We start from the raw sequence: 18,465 nt of genomic DNA, 5'->3' as shown, positions 1-18,465 counted from the left end.
GAGGGGTTTTTTTTGCTGTTGTTGCTCTAAGTCTTGGAAGTCTGCTGTTTTACCCTGACAGCATGTTTCTCTTCGAACGAGCCACGTTGCCAGGGTAGCTACTGGCTGCCATAGCGGACATCACAAATGGAGCCCCTCTGGGAAGATGCTGGTGTGCCACCAGGCTGCGGACACTGTGGGCAGCTACATGAGGAGGCCCCTCTCGGGCACTAACCACAGGAATTTAGTAGTGGGCGCCAAAGTAAAGGATAATGTCCAATGCTTGCCCCTCCCGGTGCCAGCTGAGCCGAATAAATGCTCTTCCGGTTGAGAAGGGTCAGTAATGGAAGAAATGTTGGGGCAGAGGGAGGTGAAAGCCTCTATCGGTTCAGAGATTCTGAGATTTTGTAAATCTAAGTCATGCTGTTAGGAGTATGGGCGGTCAGGGAAGAGAATGACAGGCCCAGGCAGAACCAAGAGAGGAAGAGGAAATGAGGCCGGTGAGAGGGGATCTGCTACACCAGAATCTGGCGGGGAGGGATTGCTGACTTTGGGGCTTCCTTGGAGATAATCATGCCTACCTTGGGCTGGAGAGCTTGCCAAGGAAGGAAGGAGCCACCAACCACACCAGAGAGACTTATCCTTAGGGATGAAAGGAATGTCACTCAACACCCCAAGGGGAAGTGCAGACTAGTGGGCCTCCTTCGGCACAAAGACGCAGCTGGGCCACATGGCCAGTGCCCTGTCTCTAGCCACGAGGCCTTGGGGGGCTGGGGGTGTCCACTCTCCCCTACAGCTTACATAAATAGAATTTGAAATAACACATTGTAAAACGATCCAAATTATGTCAGATGACTCTAAGTGATTAAATTCGACGCGACAGAGAGGTGGGTAATGGGCAGTGGTTGCCTGCCTCCCCCACTGTCTGTATCACTGAAATGAATCAACCTTGAGACTGAGTAATGCAGGGCAGGGCCGCCCCACTTGGGCTGCTGCTTCCTAAAGAGAACTGGGATCTTTCCCACATTTCACAGGTTCAGCCAGGGGATCTCGCCACAGGTAAAAGTGCTGCTTCACGCCCTGCAACCACAAGATCTGCCTTCTGCTGCTTGGAAGGAATTTTCCGTTAAAGGCCACAGTGTGAAGTGATGCTTTAGAATTAGGCCTTTTAAAATGAACGTAGAGTTCCAGGGTCACAGGACATTGACCACTGTGACAGAGAGACTTTGGGTCAAGTGTCAGCCTATAAGCTGTGAAGATGGCACACGGTGTGGGCCTGGCAGGGCATGATCCACTGGGTTCCTCCAGGGCCAGGGGTCCATTAGCACATTCAGACAGCTGGTACGTTTAGGCAGCTGTTGGGTTTCAGGCCAATTTCTAAAGAAATTATACATATTTAGGCTTTGGGGGTTGGAAAATGACCATTTGACTGACTTCTTGAGAGCCCAAGGGAGACTTCGCAGTCTTGCAGTGTGGGGCAGTGCCACCCAGAGGCCCACCCCGGCCATGTTAGCTATGTACCCATTCCAGCCCAGCTTGCTTGAAAGCCACACATCTGGCAAACAAACAGGAGGGAAACATGTTCATCCTGGGTTGGCTCCACTCGTTTCTCTCCCACAGAGGAAATGGCCCACTCCCAGAGTTCAAAGCTTCCCGGCTGCTTGGGAGCTGGGACGATGTGTATCGGCTTACTGGGCTCTCTCTGCCCCGATTCTGAAAGCCCGGACGCCGAGGACAGGTATCTGCTAAGTGACGGTAAAGAATGAAGTCCGAGGCTGGCAACGAAGGAGCAAGGCAGGGGAAGTCTTGCTCCAGGGAGGCTGGCCGACCCGACAATTATTTTTTATGACATGGCGTATATTATGTTGATGGTTTCATTTCTGGTTATTACCTTCTATTAAAAAGCATCTTGAGTAAGATGATTATGGGGGCATCTTATTCCCACCTCAGGAATCTACTCTCAAATTTTCAGTGAACTGTTGTTTTTCCTGGACGTATTATTATGATTGTTCTTGTTGTGGTTGTGATTATGGAAACTGCTAGTTGTCAAAGGGCTCTTTTTTATTAGCCATTGCTCACAACCCCATTGCTTTGAGGTAAATAGGGCACGGAGAGGTTAAGTACCCCAGGAAGTTCTCTCCTGGCCAGGGCCCACTCCTAGACTAGAGGGCCAGCATTTCGCCGGGGCCAGGGATGCCAGAGGGGGTCCCTCTCCTGCCCTCCCCAACCGCCCTGCCAGGAGCAGTCTTGGGAACTGTGAACAAATGAAGAATATGCCCAGAGCGGTGTCAGCTCCTCCTAGTTCTGGGTCCAGCTCCGGTGCCACCCTGGTGCTGGAGATTTGCCATGGATCTCCTGAGCTTTTGACTTGAGTGACTAGCCTAGTGGCAGACAGGATGGCCTAGGTTGGCCGCATTCCAGAATGAAGAGTCAGAGCTTGGAACCACAAATGTCCCTGAATCCTGAATTGGAACTAAAACACTATGGGCCGTTGTCACCTGGCTGTCCCACCAGCGCCTCAATCAATGGGTCTAAATCGGATGTATTATCTTACCCCCAAGCCAAAACTTAGCATCTCCTGAATTCTGTCAGTGGCATCTCTCAGTTACCCAGGAGAAAAAGACTTAGGTTTCTAAATAATCTAACTTTTTAAATTATAAAATTATACACTTATTGCAAAAAAATGCAGAAGCTTATAAAACAACAACTAAAAATACGCCCTGTAGCCCCAACTCCCCATCCCGCTCCTCCCAAGTACCGGTGTGTCACTCAACACTTTGTTCTCCGTATCCAAAACCAAGTTTCTTTTGTTGTGGCCATCATCTTTGACCCTACCCTTGCCTGCATCAACTCCCCCTAGTTTTTCCTTTATGTTTCTCATATCTTTCCATCCAAATTCCTACTGATCTGCGCTCAGAATATCAGTGTTCCACAGGGAAATGAGAGAGGGCTTTGGAACCGAAAGACTTAGGTCTCCATTTCTCCACTTGAACAACTGACTTTCCTTCTTTGAGTTTCAGTTTCTTTATCTGCTCAAAGGGAACAATAATATCTGCCTTTTGAGGTTGATAAAAACGGACAAAGCTGTAAAGTGCTAGGACATAGTAGGTGCTTAATAAATGTCCACAATTAATATTCTCTTCTGAGTGGCCTTGCTGAACACTCATTTCAGTTCCCTCCGAGTTAGCCTGCATACCATGGTTGGATTCATCTTTCTTAAAACACTCCTTTTATTTTGAAAGTCTCTTGCTCATAACCTTTAAAAGGCTTCCCACTGTTTATAGTGCTGGTGACAAATAGTCTTTAACTCACACCTCAGTTCTAGTTGATTAGTAGTGTCTGCTTGAGAGGTGGCCCCTGGGCCTGGTGGGAGAGAGTGCCGGGTTAGATTAGCAATATCTGCTCTGAGAGCAAAGGCAGGGAGTAGCAGGCAGCCCTGACCTGCAGAATAAAGTCCGACCTTTCTTCATGTCCTCTACCCCTTGGAGGATTCCCTCCTTACAGGCGTCATTCCTCCCTCTGGACTGGTCTCCTGATGTGCCACACATACTGTAGATCCTCTGCCAGTGAAATCTCCCCGCCAGATCTTGCTGCAGCTGGCTGACTTCCCATCACCTGAGCTCACGTGCTATCTCCCCAAAGAGGCCAAGCACTCTTTATAACACTGCCATTGGTTTTCTTCGTAGCACTTCATCTCTGTCGGAAGCAGTCCTCTTGATTTGTTTTCATGTTTATTGTCTGTCTCCCCCACAAAAATCTGAGCAACTGAAGGCAGGGACTTTCTCTTATTCACTGTGTGTCCCAAAAGCCTAGACCTGGTCTGGCACCAGCGGGAGCTCAGCGCTGGGCACTCATCGAGCCCAGGGCTCCTTCCATGACCGAATCCTGTCTTCACAAGCAGATTGTGACTGGAGGCCAAGGACTGGGTCTGATTTTTCTTGGTGCCCGCCACATGTTGTCCAGCCTGCCATATTAAATGTGCTCAATAAATCCTGGATTGGCTGATGGCTATGGCCTTCAGGGGGAATTTTACTAAGGCATGTGCACCCATGAACTGCATCAGATTCTGTGCTCAAAGGCTGTAGGTCGCACCTGTGGCCAATCTGCCTTATATAGGCCATTTTGCACGCCTGCTGGCAATTTCTCTCTGGACTATCTCCTTGGTAGTTTTCACAAAATCACTTGTTGCTGAGTTTCCTGTTTCCCAGAGACACCTGATAATGTGCTGGTTACCTGCGCCATTTACATCTTGACTCTTCTGGTTTTCTACTTTCTGTCTTAACATCATGTGTCTGCAGGAATGAAAGCATCCAAAGGGCTTAGAATATTAAAATCCATCCTGCAGAGGAATAGCACGGACCTTAGAGAATGCTGTAGAACAGAAATGATGGGTAACATGGTATGCACAATCTTTTTTTGCCAATGTGAGCTAACTTCCAAAGGACAAATGATGAAAGATTATTAAGTCCCCTGTGTTTAAATATATTTTCATTGGTCATTTTTCTACTCCCGGTCATATTGTTTTAACTGAAGTTTTTTTCTCCAGTTTATGTCTGAGATCACATAACATCAACACTGAAGAGCACATTATGACGGAGAAATGTTTTCATAGTCTGCCACCCTAACAACTGTTTTCATTTTTCTCTTGTTTCCTCCCAATCTTTCTGCATATGCGTATTTTTTCACATAGTTATAATCAGACATTTTTGAGAAAGATAAACGTTTTACTGCTAAAGCCAATAATAATAAATGTAAGAAAGCACCAAATAGTTTTATTTTCTATAATAATATGCTCATTTTTTTCCCCAAAGTCTAGGTTTTTCATTGTTGGCCTTGAACATAGTCCAGAGGTATAAAATATCAAGGAAGAAAATAATGGAAATGTCTGGTAAAGGATGCCCATACCTATACCGAATGACATTTTACTTGTTCCTGGTTTAGACACATTCCTACGGGTTGTGAAAGGTAAGACACTTCACCCTGCCCCAGTTACCATAGAATTGGTTTCCACGGGTTGAATGCCTGGAAACGATATAAGTCAATCCTTATTATTTGCAGATTCTGTATTTGCAAATTCGTCTACTTGTTAAGATTTATTTGTAATCCCAGGATCAATACTCTTGGTGCTTTTGTAGTCATCTGCGGGCACACACATGTGCAGTGCAGCAAAAATTTTGAGTCACCCAGTACGCACACTTCAGCTAAAGTTGAACAAGGCAACCTTGTCTCCTTGTTTTGGCCCTGACGCTGTAAACAAGCGACTTTTCGCAGTCTATTTATTTATTTTTATTTATTTTTAATTTTTTTATTTTTTAAATTAATTAATTAATTAATTTTTTGGCTGTGTTGGGTCTTCGTTTCTGTGCGTGGGCTTTCTCTAGTTGCGGCGAGCGGGGGCCACTCTTCATCGTGGTGCGTGGGCCTCTCACTGTCGCGGCCTCTCTTGTTGCGGAGCACGGGCTCCAGACGCGCAGGCTCAGTAATTGTGGCTCACGGGCCCAGTTGCTCCGCGGCATGTGGGATCTTCCCAGACCAGGGCTCGAACCCGCAACCCCTGCATTGGCAGGCGGATTCTCAACCACTGAGCCACCAGGGAGGCCCTTTCGCAGCCTATTTAATTCCATGTTATGTGCCTCTTGTACTTTTTGTTAGTGATTTCACTGTTTAAAAAGGCCCCAGGCACAGAGCTGAAGAGCTGCCTAGTGTTCCTAAGTGCAAGAAGGCTGTGATGTTCCTTACAGAGAAAATATGTGCGTTAGAGAAGCTTCATTCAGGCATGAGTTACAGTGCTGGGGTGCTGGCTGTGAGTTCAATGTTAATGAATCAATTTCTATTAAATCAGGTGTCTTTAAACAGAACCACACATAACACAAAGTTAGGTATTGATCAGTTGATGAACATGTTGTGACCAGAGGCTGGCAGGACCCTAACTCTGTATCTTCCCTAGGGGCAATGGTTCCATACTCATGAATTCAGTATTCCTAGCGGTCGTAGAACGTAACCACCACAAGTAACGAGAATTGACTGTGTAAACTTTTGTGTGCATTGGCATTTTTTTGAGAGGGAGAGGACTATCACTTTTATCAAATCCCCAAGGAGGCATTAAAAAAGGTTTAGTCATTGCATCAGATCCTCTGTTAGAAGAGAAATAATGCTGGTCCTCTTGAAAGACCACGGGAGTGTTTTCAGATGACAGGATGGATCAGCCCCCAGACAGTTCCGGCTGTCAACTTGGTCCATGCTCGTCCCAAGGGAATGAAAAGCCAGGGTGTTCTAGGCCAAGCAAAGTCAGTCATGTTTCATAGACTTGGAATGTAGAGGCACTCTGAACCAGCTTGGAGGAATGGTGTGTTTTAGAACCCTAAAGAAACAGTGCTCACATTCGCTCCTGTCATCTACAGGAGGTGTCCTTTTAGTAAAGACAAACCAATATGTAAAATGTAAGAACATAATAACAGCTGCTGTTCATTGAATGCTTATTAGGAACTAGTATTATTGCATTTAACTCTTCCAACCATCCCAGGAGGGAGGGCATGACTAGCCCCAATTAACAGATGAGGAAAATGAGGCTCAAAGAGATCAAGCCGTTTACCCAGGTGACCCAGCTATGGCGGGAGGTGGGGCTGGGATTGGAGCTCAGCTCAGCAGAACTAAAAAGCCCACATTTCCAACCGCTGCTCAGGGGGGTCATGACTTGTTTGCCCTGATCCTCCCCGCCAAGTCCTGTAACCACGAGGAGCCCCAGCGTGCTCGAGGTGTGATGCACTTTACTCACATCTGTTCTGATCACTTCTCAGAAGCCTATCGGCCACAGTGGAGAGAAGGGTGACGCTGCACTGCAGGGTGATGAACTGTAACTGTGGCTCTTCTCATACCCTGTCGTGGTGGCAAATTCTAGGAGTTTCCAAAAATAGCATTGGGACTTCTGCTTTGCTAGAGAAGGGATTATTCTGACCTTTTGCCCAACAAGGCCCACCTCCTGAGGGTGACAATTTCACTGCTTCACATGACATTTGGTTTCCCTCACATGTGGCCAGTCGGATTATACTTACAGGAAGTCAGAGAGAACCTCTAACCTCCTCCTGCTCTATTTTTTGCTTTTCATTCTCTTTCTCTTCTACTCCTCACCCCGCCTTTGGTTTCTTGAATCTCTGAGAATCTTCTTAACCCCCTCTCCCCCGCTCGCAGCCACAGTAAGTGTGCACTGGGGAATGTGTGTCCTGGGGAGGGAAAGGTGGCCAGGTGACACGGGCCTGGCTTCCACCCACTGAGCCACCCTCTCTGCCTCTCCCCCACTTCACAGGTAGGATTGCCCCACCACCCAGTCTCAGCTTCTCGAGGGAGGCGCTGCCTGACGAAAGTCCTTTAACAGCACCATGTGCCTCCCAATCTATAAAAACTAGGTGATCACTCACCTTCCGACGAAAGTCCTTTAACAGCACCATGTGCCTCCCAATCTATAAAAACTAGGTGATCACTCACCTTCCGAGCACAGGTGCTGTGAGGATTAATTACTGTCCGGCGGTGCTTTGAGATGCTCGGATGAAAGCCTTTCTGTAGGTAATTCCTGTGGTCCTGTGTTTCTGAGCTTCCCTGCCCTGCACACTCCACCAACATGACTCTTCAGCTGCCAGGAATGTTATCAGGTTGATGAGGTACATGTGAAATAGGACCAATATTCAGGGCAGAGGCCCAAATTCCTAGCACAGGTTATGCAGAGCTGCGTCTTCTGGAAGGTGCTTGTTAAATATTGCTGGGGGGCGGGAGTCGGCCAGGTCCAGCCAAACACGACACAACAGCCTGCACACAACCTTTCAAACATGTGGTAGCATTTCAGAAATCCCTTCTTTCCAGCATCTATGCCTTGATGCTTGTAAAGTCCAACTGACTAAAGCAGTGTCCGTAAGTGGATTTTGATGGAAGTGGAAATGGCGTTGAGGGGTTCAAAGCACGGGCAACTAACGTCATTCTGCGCGAGCCTCTCTCCGAGCCGAGCCAGCCTGGCTTTCTGTGTCCTGAGCATGGCGGCTCCACACAGACGCCCACCCAGATCCTGTTCTTCAGCCGCAAAGCTCCTCTGTGTGCTTCCTTCTTTCACCAAGAGCACCATCCCTGGGAAGAAATCCCCCATCAGGTGACTCAACTGGCCCCTCGGCCTTCCTAACACCTCTTGGGCAATTCTTTCACCATAAGAGATCCCGAAATATTTTCTACTTCCACTGAAACCTCTAATTACAGAGATGTGGATGGGACTGTGGCCTCTAAATACCAAAGAGATGGAAGCCTGGGCTTTGGAGACTGGATGACACAATTCAAATCCCTGTTCTACCACATACTAGCTGTGTGTCCTTGGGCAGGCCACTTAACCTCTCTGTGCCTTAGCTTCCTCATCTGCAAAAGTGAGCTCCTCAGCTGATGTGAGGGTTAAATGAGAGACTGTATGTAATCGTGCCCGACATGCCATAAGCGCTCCATTCATGTTAGCTCTGCCGAAAAAGGAAGAGAGGGATGGCTGTGCTGAGTGATGATTCTAGATTTGAGAAGCTAATTTTCTTTTGTATCACTTGGCCATGTGAATTATGCTATAGCTCATGCCAGAAAACTCCAAGGTGGGGTGGGGGTGATTTTTCTGGGATGTGCTTGCCTTACTTTCCCCATGACCAGTGGGTTGGATGCCTCTTCCGGAGTCAGCCTCACCGCTGGCGTCTCTCCTCTGGATGCTGTCTCTCCTCTGCTCTCTCCAGATGCTCCTGAATCCTTCAGGATAAAGCATCTGCTGAAAAGTACATGAGGAGAATCGACTCTGCTGTCACAGCCCTGTGAGCAGGGCCGTGGCCTCACTCACGGGGCTGCTCTGAACTGAGAGGGGGCAGGAGAGGGTGGAACCCGAGGCTTTGCTGGGTTTTGCTCTGCTTTCTAGCTCCACTCCAGGCCAGGCCTGCATTCTCGATTCACATTTGACCTTCAATGTATTCTGAAGCTGCAATTTTAAAAAACGGAGCTATGTAATAAACTCACTATTTAATAAAAGAAATCCCACAGCACCTCAGCCCACAGCACTAGGCCACAGAGCTTGGTCAGAAGCGCGCACAGTGTGTGGTGTTAGCTGGATCTCAGAGTCACCGAGGGGCCTTTCAAATGGTTTCTGAGGCTGTCCTCACAGCAGCAGTGGCCCCATCAGGAGAGGCTGCACCCCCGGCTGTAGGATCAGATCAACCGTCCCTCCCATCCCCCAGGCCACACAGCCCCACCTTTGAAGGTTTAGACCTAGAACCAAGTAGTAGGTCTGTTGAGATGCCTCCTTTGGGGAACTAAGCTGGGAGAAGACAACCAGTGCAATGGTTTGAAGGTTTGTGTGCTCCCAAATTCATATGTTGAAATCCTAATGCCCAGGGCAATGTGTTAGGATTGGGAGGTGCTTCGATCATGAGGGTGGAGTCCTCATGAATGGGATTAGTGCTCTTTAAAAAGGGGCCTCCCGCAGTGGTTGGGAGCCCGCCTGCCAGTGCAGGGGACACAGGTTCGAGCCCTGGGCCGGGAAGATCCCACATGCCGCAGAGCAACTGAGTCCGTGCGCCACAACTACTGAGCCTGCGCTCTGGAGCTCACGAACCACAACTACTGAGCCCACGCGCCACAACTACTGAAGCCTTCATGCCTACAGCCCGTGCTCCACAAGGGAGGCCAGCGTAATGAGAAGCCCACACACCACAACAAAGAGTAGCCCCGCTCGTGGCAACTAGAGAAAGCCCGCGCACAGCAACGAAGACCCAACACAGTCCAAAATAAATAAAATTAATTAAATTAATTTTTAAAAAATAATAATAAAAATAAAAAGGGGCCTCCACACAGCCCCCAGGCCCTTCCGCCATGTGAGGACCCAAAGAGAAGTCTTCAAACTGGAGGATAGCCCTCACCCGACTGTGTGGGCACCCTGATCTCAGACTTTCAGCCTCCACCATTGGGAGCCATATATTTCTGGTGTTTATAAGCCACCCAGACTGTGGTATTTTGTTATAGCAGCCCAAAGGGCTAAGATAACCAGCAATGTCTGCACCCTCTGAGCCTCCGCTGAAAGAACATCTACCGATCCAAGAAGAGTTCTGTGCTTGGGGAAAAGAAATGCAGCACTCCATATTTGCATTTATTCACATAGAGCAATCATTTGTTTTCAGATTACTTCTATCATTTCAGAAGGAAATTTTGGAAAATACAGAAAAGTACAAAGAACATGACATCACCTGAAACCTCACCACCCTGAACTACAAACGGCTATTGAGGAAGAAGCCAGGCTGCAGAGTGGGAAGGCCAGCCTCAAGCCTCATTCCCTAACCGGCTCTGTCATCTTGGACCAGTAGTTTGACTGGACCTCAGATTCGTCGTCTGTGAAGGGAGGGCATTACACGGACGGATTCTGAGATCTCTCCGGCCCTGCCGTTCTATGGGATGTCAGATTCTGGGATCACAAGCCTCAGGCAGGACGGTGCTGGGGCTTCGGTCAGCACCCAGACACCAGGTGCTCCTGAGAGGGTTTGCCTCGGGCAAATGTATCAGGGAGCCTCTTCGACGTCTTCTGGCATATCCTGCCAGGTGTCTGGAGTCTGCTGCAATCACTGCCCGTGTTGGAGGGCACTGCTCTGTCTGGGGCTCAGGAGAGCTGGGTGCACCCCTGGCCCTGTCACCAGGTTCTAGATGCCCTGGGGCCTTAATGTCTGTAAAATGGGGAAAACAACATCTGCCTTCCCCAGCACACAGAGCTACTCTGTCAATGAGCACGTGTACATAGGAGCATCTAGAAAAGAGTTCAGGCCTAAAAATACGTAAAAGAGAGAATGATCAGATCACGTGAACAAGTGAGTCCATCCGCTAAATGGAAAGTAGGGCTTCACTCTGGGCTCCATCCTGTCCTCACACAGAGACGTTCTAATCGCCGTAATCAAGAAATCAAATAAACATCAGCGAACTTACCAAACAGGTGAATGGGAAACAGAGCGGCAGTTTCAGAGCCTGGCTTTCGGTAAATGTTAGCATGACAGCCGCAAAGCAGGCAGTGCTTCGAGAGCAGGTGGGAGACGAGGAGAGGTTTCCTGGCCCCTGCCCTTCACCTTGGTCACTGACTCAGTGTGAAACAGCGCCTGCAGAGAGGAGGAGGGTTCTCATCCTAGTTCACAGATCAGCCTGCGGCCACAGTGGGGGCAGTGAGCTGAGTTCAAGGCAAAGGATGACTAAACAGCCTCTTCATCATTAATAACAATAACACTTGGCATTTATCTAGTTCTTTACGTTTTCAAAGTGCTTTATAATCGTTAATTAGTTAACTAGCACTCACCACTATCCCTGCCGTCTGCCTGCTGTGCTGAGCAGACAGAAGAGCCAGGCGGGACCTGCCCGTCTGCCAGGGGATTGCAGAGCTGGGGAAAGTGAGGGCCGGGGCCTGTGGGGTGAAGGGTGGGGGGATGGTATCCACATCAAGAACTAAATTTGGAAGGAGACGGTTATGAATCAGTGCAAATAGATGTGGGTATGTCCCTTGATGAGGATGTCAAGCACACAGGCAGGGACGTGATCTGCACTTGGACGATGGGATTCAGTCCTTGGCGGGTAAGCATGGTGCTTCACCAGGGGGCTTAGGATTTCCCTAAAATCAGATTGTTCCAGCCCCTGCCAAGTGCGATGATACAGGATATAGGTGGCATCTGTGCCCTGGACGGTTAGCTTCACCCCTTCTCCTCTTCAGAATGCTCATGGATTTGGGCCTCATTTTCTAAACTCCAGGGTTCTGCACGTGGCCAAGACCCAAACTGGCTGGTACTGTTTATCCAACTTGCACTGGATGTGAGATTAACCTCCCTGCAAAGGGTTAAAAGTGCAGTGTCTCCCAGACACTCGGCAGTGATCCTGAGTGGGGATGCAGATGGCAGCAGGTGGGGTGGGGTGAGGTGAGCTTTCTCTCCTTCACCCGTGCCCTGAACTTTAAATGACGCTGGGAAAAGCAAAACGAGGCATCTGGGACTAGGTGAACCCACAAGCGTAGTCAGTGAAGCTGGATGTGCCAATTGTCAGCTACCTATTTACATGGAAATCTGATAACTGTTGTACTTAGAGAGTAGAAACCGAAGTCATCAGCCAAATAAGTGACCAGAAGAAAGCGATTAGTCATCTTTCTTCATGAGTGATCACCACACTTCTGAAGCTTCTCCACCTGTAACTTGCAATTTAGGGCCTTGTCTAATGACAGGGTGAGCGTCTCTTATTGATCTCCAGACTCCTTAGTAAATTAAATGGCAGGTACACAAAGAGGCGAGGGACAGGAGTGTGGATGCAGCCTCACAACTCTTGCTCTGTTCGAACGAGGTTCTAGTAAAGCCTGTGGGTCTCTGGGCTGCCCTGGAACTCCAGAACCAAAGCCTGTGGCTGGCAGAGCCTCCCGGGGCCAGTCCCTTGTGGTGAGATATGCATAAATCTGCTGATTAGCCTTGATTTATGGCCCTTCTCACCACCTGGGGCTATACCTTGTCAGATCTCAGGAACTAAAAACAAGGCAAGGGCTTGGCTTCAACTTGGCTGAAAGACCCGGAAATGATAATAATAATTAACACAGCTCATCTTCCACTTGCCCGATAAATAGTAATTAATGCACACAGCAGCCCAGGGAGGCATCTAGATTTGGATTATGAGCCTTGTTTTGCAGACAGGGAAACTGAGGCCAGGAAGTTAAGTGGCTTTTTCAAGGCCACACAAGGACTCCATATCATACCTGATGTAGGCTTCCCTGTCTCTTCGTCTGATGTCTGGATCATACCTGTCAGTCAACAAAGACTTAAGAAAATCACACTTATACACACACATCAAAAAAGGCATTTCCCCAGAAGTCCAGGAAAAAATGATAGACTGAATGTGGCACTGGCCTGCCAGTCACCTGCTGTGAGTGGACAGCATCTAAACCAGACAAGAACTGGTGGTGCTGTGTCCATTCTGTGAGGAAAGGCAGTGTTCCCCAAAACTGCCTTTAATGCATTTAATTGCATTTAATGTCATGCACTCCATCTGTTATACTTCCTTTCTCCTCCATTTTTGTAGTTTGAACTAAGGAGTTGATGGGGATAGTTGTCTTAACTTGTCATAAACTAAAGAATTGAAGATGTTTTTCCAATAATTTGGACACTGCATGGGAATCACCTTCCCTCGTGTTTACCTTGCCCGATTGTTGCCTGAGTATTATAAAACTCTCATGAACTTAAGAAACTCCAAATATTGCTTGTACAATAATTAAAAACAGCCTCATTTGATCTCTTCCACTCATACATTCATATATCTAATAATTGATACATTCAATATAGAAAAAACAAAATACAACTACCAATCCAGTTATTTTCTCCAAGTAGATACTTTTTAGTTGTCAAAAGGATACCTTATTCTGGCCTCTTAGTTGTCAGTGACAGAAACTCCATTCAAGTTGGTTTAGATGGAGAATTTCAGGGATGGCTTCAGATACAGCTGGACTCCTGTGAGCAAACGAGGTCATTGGCACCTGAGTTTCTCCATCTCTCAGCCTGGCTCAGGGCTCATCTGTGGGGACAAAGGTGGCCACTTGAATTCAGGCTGACTTCCCCCAGTGGAGCAGCTCTGCAGGTGGAGAGCCTTTCTTTATTGATAACACAAGCAGAAAGTCCTGGGATTGACCATGGCTGGCCCACTGGACCGCTTGACCCTCTCTGAAGTCACTGTGATAGGAGGACACGTCACTCTTGTTCAGGCCTAGGTCACACGCTCATCCAAAGAGCCAGGGTGTAGGGGTGGCCCCTCACAGACTACTGGGGTCAAGTATGGGAAAGGAGTGGTTCCCCAAAAGAAAACTGGGGTGCTATTTGCAAAAGAAGAGGGAAAGGATATAAGGCAGTTAAAAGCAACAGATCTCTACTACCTTTGTGTAGAAATTTAAAAGTCTACATTTTACCATATACAGTAACAGAATATTCTTCTAGATGCTATTTCCATTGCCACTCATAAAACCCTAGCTAGGCCCTCAAATACTATTGCTAAGGAACAACACCACCTTGAGGAACCTAAGAGCAAATGTGATTCTCCTACTAGTTCAAGTGTCTGCCCACATCCCGCTCATTCAGGATGCTTATGATCATGGACCTCAGGACCACATTCTAGAGCTGGGAGCGGGAGCCAGGGCCAACAAGAAGGCAGACAGCATACCAAGCCAACAAGCACCTCCCTGCCAAAGAGATCTGGCAAATGCCACAGGCCTGGTGCATCTTGATTTTAACATAACACTTGACAAAATGTTCTCCCATGGGCTTCTGCATCATTTGGATTTTCATGAGGAGTACAGATAACTTTTGTAATTAAAGAGAAACCCCAACAATCTACAGAAAATAAAGATGAAGACAATTGGGTAGGACAGCTAGAGGGCTGTTGGGCTGGTTGAATCCCCCAGGTATGAGTCCGCACCCAGAGCATGTTACTTACATGCTAATATTAAATGTTAAATTGACTGCGTCTGAAAGACTTCCTCCTGTGGCTGAGTGCGTGTAGCCTGGACATCCCATGTTCTCCAGCCCTCGCAGGCCACCCTCTCCCGAGTAACCATATCAGAAAATCCAGCTATGTCCCCATTCCTCCTCTCACCGGTTGGGGACTCCCTAGGAGTATGTCCTTGTCCCCAGAGTCATCCTGGTTATTTCTTATTGTCTCTCACTCCTGCTTCTCCTGGTCAGCACCAGCTGCCTCTCTTTCCCCCAAGGACCCTCACAGTTCTCCAAAGCACAGTGAAAACAGCAACAGTTTAACAGCATCTACTGAGGACTCTAGCCTAACACCAGGGAATTACAGAGCAGAAAAAGAAACTTCAAGTAGGTATCAGCAGCCCCACATGCCACTGGCCTTCCTCATCACCACTACCTTTTCCTTTACCTTTTTCTCACTAAAGCACTGCTCCATCACATGTGACCAGGATAGGTCATCTCTCCTGGAAGGTTGTCCCATAACATCTAGCCTTATACCTGATGACTTACAAAGAAAAGAAAAGAAAAGAAAGCCTCATCAAAGCGTTCCTTCCAGAACAAAAGGACAAATTAACTCCAAGAGCTAATTTCCTTCCTCCCTAGAATGCAAAAATCACTCACAAAATCAAAATGGAAATTTCTTGGTTTCAACTCTGTCAGGGTTCGGACCCAAACTTCAGTAACAGTAAAAAACTGGCAAATTTGAAAATAGAATTTTTGGTCCCTACCATATTCAGGATGAAGACCAAGAAAGCATGTTTGTCAAATCTGTAGAGAGCCAAGCATGGAAAGGACAGCCTTTGTCCTGGAAGACAGAATAAGGATCTTGACAGATCATCATGACTCAAGTCAAAGAGGACACGCTATGTCTCCATGCTGAAAAGATCAATGGCTCCAGTAGAGACTGGGATAGACTGGCTTAACTTCAGCTTGGGAGGGAACAAAGACCCATGTGGTGTAACTGAACACAGGGTTAGTATATGCCAACTGTGTGATCTATTACTAATAAGTGACACTAGTAGAAGGCTGACATTATAGCAGAAGGAACAGGTGTGGTCAGATCAGACCACATCTGGGGGGGCACTGGTCCTTGTCCAAAGGAGGGTGCTCAGAAAGTGAGAGTGTATAGATCCTGTCACACAAGGTCTGGAGCAGAGGACTTGGGTTGGGGGTAGAGATGACACATGAGAGTTGTCTTCAAATATTTAAAGGACTTAAAACTTGCTCTGTGTTGGTCCAGTTAAGTGGAATTAGGAGCAGCTGGTTAAAGTTACAGGGCTGCAGGTTTTCGCTCAAGGGCTCAATATAAAGAACTTGCTCATACTTAGAGGGACTGCTTGGACCCCACCTGGAGGATGCCTTACTGGGATTCTGCCTGCATGGGAGGTGGCACAGATGACCTCAAAGTCCCTTCCTACCCCAGAAGAATAAGGCCTATAAGAAGGTGTGGGTGTGCGCGCGCGGCCCGCGGCAGCTCGGAGCCTCCGCTGGGTGGGCGGGGACGGGGAGGGGCAGGCCTTGCTCCTTCCCAAGCAGATTTTTCTAAAATCCAAATCCCAGTCCACTCGGCACCCACTTGGAGCAATTGAGAGCGTTTTCACCAAACGCCGTACATATGGCGTCGGATTGTGTAACCTGAAAACGCTCCTGTTGTTTTCCGCATCTGTACAGTGGGTGAATCTTTTTCACTTGACATAGCCAAGCTGTCATTCCTGTTGATTTCCTAGAGATGTCATTTGTCCAAAAGCGCTGAGGGTTTTGATTCCCACCATGGCTATCACACAGTTTCGGTTATTTAAAGTTTGTACCTGCCTAGCAACAGTATTCTCATTCCTAAAGAGATTAATATGCAGACCTGGCAGAGGATGGAAATTAAGTGGAGACCAAATAACCTTGCCAACTACAGTTGATTATTCATCAGTTCCTAAGCGGACAGATGTTGAAGAGTGGGCTTCCCGGGATGAAGAGGCACCCACAAGTGTAAAGATTGAAGGAGGGAATGGGAATGTGGCAACACAGCACAATGCTTTAGAACAACTGGAACCTGACTATTTTAAGGACATGACACCAACTATAAGGAAAACCCAGAAAATCATTATTAAGAAGAGAGAACCATTCAATTCTGGCATCCCAGACGGTAGCACAGGTTTCTCTAGTAGACTAGCAGCTACACAAGATATGCCTTTTATTCATCAATCTCCTGAATGAGGTGACTTGGATACCTGTCAGGAAAATACCAATGCATGGGAAGAAGAAGAAGATGCGGCCTGGCAAGCCGAAGAAGTTCTGAGGCAGCAGAAGATAGCAGACAGAGAAAAGAGAGCAGCGGAACAACAAAGGAAGAAAATGGGAAAGGAAGCACAGCGGCTAATGAAGAAGCAACAAAACAAAATTGGTGTGAAACTTCCATAACAAAATGTCCTTCAGATGCACAGTGCCAGTGGGAGAAATGTGAGGTCCACAACCCAAGCAACATTTGTATGGAGCTAAGAGTATTTTCAGAATACAAATACACTGCTTGATTTTCATGCGTTCATCAGGCCATCCAGGACACCAGGATTCTCTCAAAGTCCCTTGAACTCTTGGTGACTGAGACTCAAAGAACAAAAAAGACTTGTGAGACAATATTTTCTTCAACATGTTCCAACTGTAAGACAATTGTTTGCTGTAGAGGGATTATTACAAATGGAATATATCAGTACCTCTTCAAGCTAGTGTTTCTAGCTAATTAAATGGGTGTAAATTTTATGGTGGGAAAGAACTCTGCTGTCTATAATGCTTTCCTTCAATGTGCATAATGATAAAATAAATCATTTTAAATATTCAAAAAAAAAAAAAAAAAAAAAAAGAAGGTGTGCCCCAGGCCCTTCCAGGTTACACACAGGAGACATAGTGTTAGGGCAGAGATACCTGTGAGGGCCTATGAAACTTTAACGTTTTTTCTCACATTCAAAACAAATGAAATTTTTAGGGCCCACAAAAATCAACTAAATTTTGTCTAAAAGAGGAATAAAGGTTGAAGTATTTAAAGTTATATTTTAAATATTTTAATATTGATATTATTATGGTGGGAGGGGCTCACAAAGGCCTCAGTGCCCAGAGCCCTCGGAGGTCACGGCGTGGCCTGGGTCCCTGGGTAAGGCCCAGCTCCCTCCAGGGGTCCCTTTTTAGCACAGCCTCCTCCAGCTGTATGTTGTTACTTACAGCCCAGCTCCTAACCTACCCATCATTCTTTGGATCTGGGGATGGATGATCTTTGCTGTTTAAACAAAGAAGGACATTCTCCATGTCAGAGGCAACCACTTGATCCCAGCAAACGAAAAGAAAACAGAAGATGGGCTTAACCACACACATCTTTCCTTCTCCTTCTCTTCCTCCGAAACACTGAACAACCAGCCGCCAAACGCAGCGTTGACGCGTTGGGAACGCAGAGCTGTGTTCAGGCCTCTGAAGTAGGCTCCACCTCGGGCCTCCCACCACCCCTCCCCGGCCCACCTCTACCTTCCAGGCAGGAGGAAGTTGGGGGCTTAGCCCTGGACCCATGGACTTGTTTCCCCCACAGAGGGGACCCCCACGATATCACACTCCCTGAGGCATACATAAGTTCTCATTTTGCTGCATTGAGAATATTGCTGGAAATGATGGTCCCAGGCTGCAGGACTCGACTGGAAATAAAGTGATGTTTAGATAATTTAGGAAAGAATCTAGGAAGGGAAAAAGGATGTTGTGCACTTATCTATCTCCCCCACTCCCCCGCCCTGTATCATTTTTCTCCATCCAGGTATATGTCTTTCCCAGTGCTCTGTAATTATTTAAAAACTGCAGTAAAATACACAAAATGTAATGTTTATCATCTTAACCATTTGTAAGTGTACAATTCAGTGGTATTAAAAATATAATGTTGGGCTTCCCTGGTGGCGCACTGGTTAAGAATCTGCCTGCCAATGCAGGGGACGTGGGTTCGAGCCCT

At 47.3% G+C, this 18,465-nt stretch overlaps 1 long non-coding RNA gene and 1 pseudogene across 2 annotated transcripts in view; one reads left to right on the top strand and one right to left on the bottom strand.

Moving 5' to 3' along the window:
* LOC309634614 overlaps positions 1 to 18,465 on the bottom strand; it is a 52,287-nt gene that overhangs the window by 14,012 nt on the left and 19,810 nt on the right. Inside the window, exon 3 of the long non-coding RNA XR_014248241.1 lies at positions 10,948 to 13,548. This is a non-coding gene — a long non-coding RNA (uncharacterized lncRNA). The remainder of the gene's footprint in view (positions 1 to 10,947; positions 13,549 to 18,465) is intronic.
* LOC309634595 (receptor-binding cancer antigen expressed on SiSo cells pseudogene) lies at positions 16,161 to 17,643 on the top strand (annotated as a pseudogene). The gene has a single exon. The product of its transcript is annotated as a receptor-binding cancer antigen expressed on SiSo cells pseudogene (transcript).

The sequence above is a fragment of the Balaenoptera borealis genome (genome assembly GCF_965194805.1).
Source record: "Balaenoptera borealis genome assembly, chromosome: 9".
Classification (NCBI taxonomy): Eukaryota; Metazoa; Chordata; class Mammalia; order Artiodactyla; family Balaenopteridae; genus Balaenoptera; species Balaenoptera borealis.
Note: the sequence above shows the minus strand (reverse complement) of the source record. Positions and strands in the feature narration are given on the sequence as shown.